The following is an 8595-nucleotide window of genomic DNA, read 5'->3' as shown; positions in this document are numbered from 1 at the left end:
GCAGGCCCAGCGGCCTTGGCTCACGGGCCCAGCCGCTCCGCGGCACGTGGGATCCTCCCGGACCGGGGCGCGAACCCGGTTCCCCTGCATCGGCAGGCGGACGCGCAACCACTGCGCCACCAGGGCTCCTGCGCCACCAGGGAAGCCCATGGATAACATGCTTTATGTGCTCAAGGCTTTTTTCATTTGACAGCTAAATTCAAATTTTAGCAATTGAATAGTCTGTTGTGTCACTGTGGAAACTATGTCAATTTTCCCTCTAACTGTCCAGCCGTTCACTGAAACAGGAAACCCATGGAACAGATTTAACTGGCTTCAACAGTGCCCTGAAGACATTCTAGAGAACAGCTACTAGAGATATGCCCCAACATAAGTACAATCTAATGATCCAATTCAACCCACATTTGAATAGTCACATATTTTTCTTCCTTTCCATGTCCTGGGTATAATGCCATCCCGTAGATTACATTGTCTGGGGAGTGGTTTAAATTGGTGTTTTATTGGTCTGCTGTATTATCGTCCAAGTCCAACTCCTTTCTTCGACAGATAGGTATCTGCATTTGGCATAGCCATGTTATTTGCTGCTAGAATGGCCTGATAATGATCAGGTTTTGGTATCTAAGGTTTGGCTTTAAAGTCAAGTTGAATTTTTTAACCATTCATTTTATCTGGAAAGAGACAAGCCAGAGTGGTGCAAGTGCAAGTGATAACCACTCCTTCTTTGAACATGAGCTGCACAGCTTGCCCTTGGCAAGGTTTCAATGGTGGAAGTCTCAACTGCTTGTAAAGTCCTCCTTCACGTACATGGTTACTCCATTTACCTTTCTTCCCCTGAGGGTAGAGAATGCTGTGGAATTGGAAAAAATAGCAAGAGTAAAGTTTAGGAGCTACAATGTATATAGATGGATGGATGGATAGATAGATACTCTTGCATTATGTCAAATAATAACTTTTCTCTCTAAATTGCACCACATAAGAATGTGAGCCTTAAGTTTTTTTTTTTTTTGCGGTACGCGGGCCTCCCACTGCTGTGGCCTCTCCCGCTGCGGAGCACAGGCTCCAGACGCGCAGGCGCGGCGGCCATGGCTCACGGGCCCAGCCGCTCCGCGGCACGTGGGATCCTCCCGGACCGGGGCTCGAACCCGCGTCCCCTGCATCGGCAGGCGGACTCTCAACCACTGCGCCAACCAGGGAAGCCCAAGATTTTTTAAATATGGTGATTTATTTGCTTGAGACTAACTTGCAATAACATCAGCCAGATGCTTTGCCATTTTATACTTTCTACAAGGAAGGCGTGTTCTCGAGGGCTTATGATCTTCCCAAATTATCAGTTGCTCACAAAATCAGATTTGAGTCATTAATCCTTTGGCCACCAATGCCCATATCACCAGTACACTGATTAAAAGATGACAGTAAGACAGACTGATGAGTTTTTAAAATACATGTGTATGTGTGAAAGTAGTAGCAGAGAAATGAAACACAGCGCTACAGAAAGATGAAAGAGGAAGAAAATTAAACAGCCATTTCTTTGTGTAAAAGGGAAAAAGAAAAATGCAGGCAAATATACTTCCAGAGGCCGGAATAAGATACTACAAGTAGGATTTCCTGGTAATAGTTAAGCTTCATAATTACATCTAAAAAATATTGTTTTCTCAGTTTTATTTAGTAAAAACAACTATTTACCAAGTTTTCTTAATCTTTTGCCAACCACCTCCAACACACATACCCGTGCAACCCCTGACTTGTAAGTGTCACCGATGTGTTGCCAATCTCCCAAACCCTAGAAAGATATTTCCCTTTTATCATTTCTTTTAGAGTCAGTATTTTCACTTTGCGGTACACCTGACACTAATACAATGTTGTTAATCAACTATACTCCAATATAAAATAAAAAGTTAAATAAAACTTAAAAAATACAGTCAGTATTTTCAGTCTTGAAAAGCCATCAGGGGACAAGCTCCTAGAAGGAGAACTTCAAGGTCCAGTATATCAAAATTAGGGATAAAGGTGAGCCTGGAAGTCTGCCTGGTTATTCTGCTGATAGAAGGGGACCGAGACTTACAGCAGATTTAGGGGCGGTCCAGGCCTGAAGATCATCGTGTCCAGCCCTGTGTCATGATAGAAATAAAACTGTCCACGTTTCTAGAAGGCACATGGCTATGGAGAAGTAATGAGAATGGAGCCCTGAAAATGGTAATTCATGCTTGTTTCTCCTGTTAGACGGTGGCTTACATCCCAGCGCCTCCTATGTAGGGATTTATTGAAATGCTGAGAAATGAAATTGAAGTGAAGGGCAAATGAAATTACCGAAGCTTTATGTACAAGGAGAAACCAAGAACCTTTGGGGAACTTGAATAGCTATTTCAGGAGACCAGAAAGTTCCCTCAGAACAATAAGTTGTGTATCAGTAGGCTCAATGTATTATTAAAATATTCTAAGTTAACAAACTTTGACTCCTTGTATACATGAACACGTCTTGAAAAGTACAAGGAGTATAAGACAGGTCTCATGCCCGAATTTCATGGACAAGTGAAAATTTCCTAAAAGCAGAAACAATGCAGCGGAAATGTGAATTCACTAAAACCGACCATACGTGCTGACAGAGGTCAGAGGAAGGGGGCCCAGCAGTGGGAAGAGCCATGGGATGGGTGGGAAGGAGTCAAGGTCTGAGCTGACCTTGACGAGCCGGCGGGACGTGGACCAGTGGGAGTGAGAGAGGAGATCAGGCCAGGGACGGGAGCGGCAAGCCCAGAGGCCACGTCTAGAGATGCACTTGCTCCCAGAGGTTGGCAGACTACACCCACCTGTTCAAAAAATTAAATCCACTGAGTTCTTTCTGTCTGAGAGATGGGAAGAGGTGCCAGAGGAAAAAAAGTGTTTGAGAAGGAGAATTCATATGTAACAACTCTCTTCAAAGCGCCAGGCCTTATGCTAATTGCCTTACCGTTGACTCCATACCTAAGAAGTTTGCACTCTAATAAAAGGAATTTTAAAGAACACACCAATAACTACGGTACAAGGTAAAGCTGAAAGTTTTTATATAAGAATCATCGTGTTAGAGAATTTCCAAGCATAGAGATACGACTCTAGCTAGGGGAAATCCAGGAGGGCTTCTTAGAGGAAGAGGCATGTTTAAATAATATATGTAAATTGTACTCTGTGTGCAGTGAGGTGTAAACAGTGGAACGGAGTTATAAAAGCTTTTGAGGAAGGTAGTCTGGTGCGGGGGACAGAGTAAAGATGGATGAGAGCCTTTGTTCAGGCAGAGCGAGGGGGCAAGTCACCGGGGGAGAGAAAAGAGCTGAAGCTGGGGGTGGCTGAGCAGAGAGCTCCTGGAATAGGAAATCAAAGAGCAGAATTTGGGTTCAGGCCCCATTGCAGGGTCCACAACTATATTGCAAATTTGGGCAACTCCTTTATACTCTTTGACACTCTTCTCACCTGTAAAGAGAGAAAATTGGACAAAAGGATTTTTAGGTCTTTAAGTCTATCATTCTATCTAATTAACATTCTATTTAAAAATAACTAGAATATGTTCCTATTGATATTTCTGGCCAAAAAATAAAGCTTTTTTTTGAAATTGTAACAGTTTCTTTACTAAATTCAAAAGACCCCTCAGTGATCCCTTGATTAAGTGACAGAGACTTCTAAGTAAAGCCTTGTCAGGAAGTTATTTGTCTGTGAGAAGCCTCTTTGCCTTTCATTTTCTTTTGGTGTTTTTGATATGTTAAGGTCCACTAACATAAACGGTGCTTTTCCTAATTAATTAGGTTGAGAAAAAGTGTGTGCACAGATATAATCTACTAATCAACCTTCAAATTATTGAACTTTATGACAGTATGATCATCTAAGTGGATCTATCACAAAAATTTCAAGCTTCAAAAATCTGGAAGATCATCTAGTTCAACTCCAATTGCAGATTCAGAAATTAAAGCCCTCAGAGGTTCAATTACTTATCAGAGTCACATAGTCAGTGACAAAACTGGAACTCGATTTGAGGGGCCTTGATTGTTGGACCAGTGTCCTTTGCTCTGGCCACGCCATCTCTCCATAATATACCTGATCTTTTTTAAAAAAGTTTTTTTGTATACACACACACACACACACACACACACACACACACATAATGGATGCATTCCATAAAATCAGGCAGCAAGTTCTGACTTGACTTTATCATTTGAGTAACCCTAAATTTGTGTGACCCTGTGGAGGTAGAAGAGTACCCTGGAATTTAGAAATCCCGGTGGCTGGATTCACATCCTGGTTCTGCCACATACAACCTTAAGCAAGGTACTTAACCTCCCTTAGACGCTGCTTACTCATTGGTAAATGGGGAAAGAATGTCGACCTCCCAAATGCGTTACAATATCAAAAGAGAAATGGTAGGTAAGATACTTCATATAGTTCACTATGTTTTCTTCCTCTCCTCTGTCTCATTTTCTGAGGAAGGCTGATATTCACTTAGTTCTCCTCCAAAATTGAGACATTCTGAATTTTTGGAAAAAATAAGCGTATGGCATGTGATGTATGGTATTATGCAATGAATGGCTTTTCCTGACCATGCTGTATTCTACTACAGTGCTTTCGCAGTGATGTTATTCATATAACTTGCAGAGTAAGTGAAGGAAGGAATGAGAAGTGAGTAGAGAAATGAATTAATGAATGAATGGAAACAATGGATGAATAAGAGTCAGCCCAGGACTCAAGTTCCTTGGGGCTGTGACGGTCTCAGAGACTTTCTCCAAACTATCGTGGTAAACCCTAGATTAGCTCAAGTCCCGTCAAGTCCCAGGGACTCCTGAGTGCTCCATAAATAGCTTCATGGGGGTCCCAAAATTCTAAGCAAATGTTTGCAACGCTGTGTGCGTATGGATGTCTCCAAGGTAAAGCATCCGTAGCTTTCATTAGGTTCTCAAAAGGGTCTATGATCCCCAAGATATTAAGAACCACTGCCCTCCGCCTGGCCACACCTCCTAAGAAAAGGCCTTCCAGCAAACAGCAGAACAGCCTTACATTTTGATGGAGGCCTTGTTTTATTCGCCAAAACCGCTTCACAACCAGTACTTGTTCAGAGAGGTAGCTTCCAGATCAGGATCTATCTGGGAAATGTTATTCTGATGTCTTTAAGAGCCAGAGTTAAATACCAAAAGTACATAATACAGAAAGTTTTCTCAGGAAAACAGTGAGGAAACTGTCAAGTATATTCAAGGCATTATGTTGAAATTCAATGTGAATATGTAGTTGAAATTCAGTTAAATAAGAGGCCTCATTCCATGTGTACGGGTTGTGCATGGAAAGCAAGCTGAATGACAGGGGTGTAATTTATACGTACTTAGTAATCATCTTATGAGGTGGTGAAGTCATGACACTTGGTAAATATCAGACAAGGGTCAACAAATACTTATCAAGTTTCTACTGTGATTGAAGTTCTTTATATAAAATACTTTGCAGTTAGCAAGTCTTCTGACGCACAAGTTGGAACACATTTTATATTGCATTAAAGAAAGAAATTTCCATTTTAGCAATGAGGTTTTTCATCAATTAGCAGTTGTATCTTTTCATATAAATGTGAAATGTTCTAATTTGCTTCATCACCCACTCTTACTGTGGCAGTTTTCTTCATGTGTTAACTGTTCCTGAACAGTGATTTTTGTACCCCCCAATTTTTCATAATATCAGTTTCTCAATGAATAAATCACCATGCATGTGGCAGGTGGGGCTTTCAGACCTCAACGCAGCCTCCTCCTGAGGTTTCCCAGGAGAAGGAAGAATATCTGCAGCCCTGCAGATGTTTTGCTGTTGAAACCCCTGCTGGGGACACGAAGGACTCTCTGTGAGATGGAAGATTCCTTGGTGGAACACTCAGTGGGCCTTCCACTCTCTCTGTTTCAGAAAAAGCACCCCAAGTCTCCTTGGAGATTGATTGCTCTTCTAACCTGAATGTGTGTAGTTCTGGTGGAGCAAACTCTACCACCTACTCCAAAAGTGAGTATTTGACCCAGTTCTGGTGAGTGAGAGCAGTGCAGAGTCGGCGTGACTCAGATTTGCAACCAAAAGCAAGCCTGCTTCATTGGCCCAAGTTCATGTTTCTTCTGGGACAGTTCTGTCACTTCCAGGTTAAAAGTGCCAGCCCTCCCATAACTTATATTGGCGCCACACTTCCTCAGCTACATTTCAAGACGGGCTATTACCTTTAGCTTTTGGGAAGAAAACCTATGTTCTCATGATAATAATAATAACACTTATGTAGTGCGTTATGGTTTAGGAAGCGCTTTCACGTTAGAAACCCCTAACTTGTATGTTTCGCCTCTTCTCCAGACTACGTTTTTCTTCTAACCAGCTCACGACCATTGGAACCAGTTCAAGAGGCCATGAATAACTTACAGGAATGTGATCCTCCTGGCTTAAAAACAGAAGAGTAGTCATTTTATTTAATACGTACTGAGTGCTCATAAACCACCAGATTCTTTAGATTTATTTTTCTCATTTACACCTCAAGCATTTCTTCGAGGTCAACCTTATTAATCCCATTCTACAGATACGGTTTAGAGACGTGAAGTAACACAACGAAGAGCGCACAGCTCGTCGGTGCTGGGGTAGAGGTGAAAACCTATTCCTACCTGAGTCCGGAATCGGGCTGTCTAACCACGAGGTCGGGTTGCTGCCATACCCACAGAGAGAAAAGCCTGGACATTGAGAAACTCCTGGGGGAGCCGCAAGGCAGGACCTTCCCAAGTGGTTGGATGTACGTGTTATCACAGAAGATATGGTTAATTAATATGGACTTTATCCCCCTCGGTTTCTGTTCCAACAACCAGGATTTGGGGTACTAAGAACTGAAAATAAGGAAAGCTTTGTTCCATGATCTCAATCTTTAAAAAAAAAAAAAAAATCAGCTGGAGAACATGTACAGCTTGGGAAACGTAATCTCTGCTCAAATGGATAAAGGCATTAAAGTGAAAAATGAAATTGTTAAGCTGAAGTGATGGGAATTGAAACGGGTCAGAGGCGGATGGGAGTGGAAATGAACTAGGTCTATCTGTTAGGCTGCTCTTCTGTTCAGAGGGGCTGCTGGTGGCGCCAATTTTGAAATCAAAGGTGAACTTGTATTCCATACAGACTGCTCCAACCTCACATGTGGAAATAAAATTCCAAGAAGGAGGACACAAGAAATTGCTTTGATAGATTCGCAGGGATATTAGCCAGTCACCCCAACTATAAAGGAAAAAAGAAAAAGACTGTTTAAGCATCACATGTCTGGCACACTCTTCGGGACTCTTCCTGGAGATCAGCAGGTCACTGGTGGGAGGAAGAAAAGGATCCCAGAAGGAATGATTTTTTTTCCCCACAAGACCTTGCTGTAAACAGTTTATTCCTTGACCTACAAAAGACCACAATTATTCTTCACTTTTAAAACACAAACTCGGAATGAACAAAACAAAGAAAGAAATGTGTGCAAACTAGTTGGAAATGATCTAATTTGAATTCTACAGCTGTAAAGAGTTCTATCCTAATTGTTCGCTAGAGCTCATCCATTTACCCTCTCTGTCAGAGTCACTGTCTGCTCCATTAAGTTATCAGCCCAAAGCAGGAAATTTATCATAATTTATTCTAGGATATTCTAAATTTACCCTGTTGATTATGACTGTGTAAACAATGTCTGCTGTGGGCTGGGATTGGATGATTGAGGGCTGGGACTGGCGCTGGTTTGGAGCGCCATTCGCTGAAGAGTCCATGGTTGCTGTATCAGCACAGGCTGCAGGGATGTCTTACAAGGAGTTCAGTGGATGGAGAAAAATGAGCCTCTTCCTCTATGTCACGGTAATGGCCAGTTACTCAAATATCTCTCTTTGGAGAGGCAAGTCCAAATGGCGTAAGGTTAAAGACCATTAGAAAATGGTTTGTGCGTGTACAACAACATGGCTTTTCTCATGCAAAAAAAAAAAAAAAAAAAAAAAAAGTTGTGCTAAAGCCATTTGTGGAGTACAGCACTGCAAAGTCCTCTTAAGGAAAATACCTTCCATGACAGTATACAAACTAAATTGTGTTAAGTTTTCTCATGATTATAGCAGAAGCTGTCCAAATTGGAAGGAAGGACTTATTTGTTAATTTGCTCTTTCGAGTCGTAAGAAAATATTTCAGAATTTATTTGAGTTGGATTGAAGATACTGAGCACTGACTAAAATTAGTGACCCCTGGCTGTTCCTTCCCTGCAGACATGGCTCAGGACTCTTCATGTTGTTCTTCTCACTCTTTTTCTTGCTCCATTTTCAACCACCTGTTGGTGGTAACCTAGTTATCCTCAACCCCTCAGCCTATGGCATGAGGAAATTGATTCTCTGGAAGCAACCTAAATGTCCATCGAGAGATGAATGGATAAAGAACATGTGGCACATATATACAATGGAATAGTACTCAGCCATAAAAAAGAAACGAAATTGAGTTATTTGTAACGAGGTGGATGGACCTAGAGACTGTCATACAGAGTGAAGTAAGTCAGAAAGAGAAAAACAAATACCGTATGCTAACACACGTATATGGAATCTAAAAAAAAAAAAAGGTTCTGGAGAACCTAGGGGCAGGACAGGAATAAAG

This window comes from Physeter macrocephalus, chromosome 9 (genome assembly GCF_002837175.3).
Source record: "Physeter macrocephalus isolate SW-GA chromosome 9, ASM283717v5, whole genome shotgun sequence".
Classification (NCBI taxonomy): domain Eukaryota; kingdom Metazoa; phylum Chordata; class Mammalia; order Artiodactyla; family Physeteridae; genus Physeter; species Physeter macrocephalus.
This window is presented reverse-complemented; position numbering follows the sequence as displayed.